Raw genomic sequence first — 2,175 nt, forward strand, 5'->3', positions numbered from 1 at the left:
TCGGTCGACAGAGCACTGCCCCAGGACAGATGGCACACAAGGAGGGCTTCCAAGCCCGTCTGGGAGTGAGGGCAGAGGAGGCACGGTTTGAGGTAGCCCTAGGAAATAATTCTCCATGTGAGCCCCAAGATGCTCCCTCTGACAGTGAGCCTTTCCCAGCAGCAGCCCTGCAACAGCTCCGGGCTGCGCGTCAGGGCCTGGCGACTTCACGCCAGACACTGGAGCAGCAGCATCCCACCTGGTCCTCTTGTAGCCGCAGGAGGGAGACAGGATAGTTAAGAATGCCTCAGTGTGACAGGTGAGGCAACCAGGGCCAGGGGCATGTCTTGCCAGGGTCAGCCCATGAGTAAGCAGAAAACCTGAGCCTCAAGTCCAGTGTGTCCAAGTCCTGGCCACTTCTCTTCCTCACAGGCCTGTGGCTTGGCTGCTGCGACCCTACAAATACAGCAGCCCTCTTTGCGTGGCCCCCACCCCCCTACCAGGGCTCCTCAGATAAAACAGACCTTTCCTGCCCGCAGCTGCTGTTCCCCCATGCTCCCTCTGCTTGGAAAGCACTTCCTTGTCATTGGGCATCAGAGCAGATGTCACCGCCTCTGAGAGAACTTCCTTGGTCACGCTACAGTAGCACCCCCAGTCACTCTGCATCTCATCGCCCAGTTTAATCCTCCATACCCCTTACCCAGTCACCTTCGTTCATTCTTATTTCCCTTTAAGGCAAGAGTCATCGGAAGCCCTGTTCACTGTTGCCTCCAGGTGCTCGGCACACAGCGCGTCCTCAGGCATAGTAGCTACGGCCCCTACTCTGGGCCCCACGGCCATGCGTCCCCGTGGGATGAGGAGTCCACACGCCAAGGGGCTGTGCCTCCCCGTAGTCCGCTGCCTTCCCTTCTAGGTGACGTTGTAGGTTCCCAGGCTGAAAATTCCCTGGTCCAGTGGCCCTAAATCCACTTCCAGGGCCTGCATGACCCTCTTACTTCCCCAAGAGCAGATCACACACCACTGTGAGGCCCCAGGCCCAGTTGGGGGGGCCAAAGGACAGTACTTACAGGTAAGGATCTTCGGAATCCCAGCGGACAGGTGGAGTGCGTAGGAAGAAAGGAGAGGGTTCTGTATTGTTATGGGCCAAACTAGGCCCGCTGCTGCTTCTCATGGTCAATGAGAGGGGAGGTTAGAGAAGGACGTTCTTTCCTGTAACTGGTGCCAGAGAGACAGCTAGCAAGCACCACCAAATTGTCTCGCAAAGCTTAACATGTTTTCAGTATTTATAGGCACAAGCTATGAGCACATGTAAATCATTCCTCACTCCAGTCAATCAGAGGTCATCACTTTCTCCTGGGTAATTATCCAGATTCCAGTTTCACTTCACACACTCGTTTCTGGTTTCTCATTCATTGACCACTCCTCAAACGAATCGTCCTGTGTCTTAGCACCTTGTCAGATTGTTGTAGCTAAAGGCTTTTTTTAATTTATTTTTTTGCTATAGGGCATGTGTGCTTGCTGGAAAGACAGAAAGTAAGAAATCATCTCCCCCAGGGAAGATGGCCACGCCACAATTCCTTCTCCTCCATTCTCCTCTCCAGATTTTGGGCATGCACGCACACACATCCAGCATGAGTTTTAAGCCGTTAAGTCCTTGACTAGAACTGCAGCTGCCTACATGGGAATCTAGTGATGCAGCCATTACACTATCCACTGGTCCCTAGAGGCCTTTCTTAATTTCAAAATGGCTGCAGTCCTGCTGGCCTGCTTCATTATGGGGACGAAGGGCTGGGGAGTAGACAAGCTCTCAAAGGAACCCTAAGTTAGACATTTGGATCCCCAAGTCTCTATGCAGATAAGATTTGGACAGTTTGTTAGTTTGATTTATAACTTAAAATATACGCATAGGGTAGGTGAGACTTCACTCATTCCTTAGCCCAGAGCTGACAAATGTTAGAAAAATGGCCGCTAGCACACAGTAGATGACCTCTGCTATCGGCTAAAAACCAGGTAGAAATGAAGAAATGAACAAACCAGGTTTAAGCCCTATAGCAGAGCCTCCACAGTGGTAGCCCAGGGAAGTTTCCACGGGGTAAAGCTGAGGCTGCACTCGGTCTGGACATGCATGCCAAGTGAGGACCTTGCGCCATGGTGGTCAAATCAGGCTGTCCAGAGTGAGCCTGAGTAATGAGAGCA

Source organism: Tupaia chinensis, unplaced genomic scaffold (assembly GCF_000334495.1).
Source record: "Tupaia chinensis unplaced genomic scaffold, TupChi_1.0 Scaffold141305_1, whole genome shotgun sequence".
NCBI lineage: Eukaryota > Metazoa > Chordata > Mammalia > Scandentia > Tupaiidae > Tupaia > Tupaia belangeri.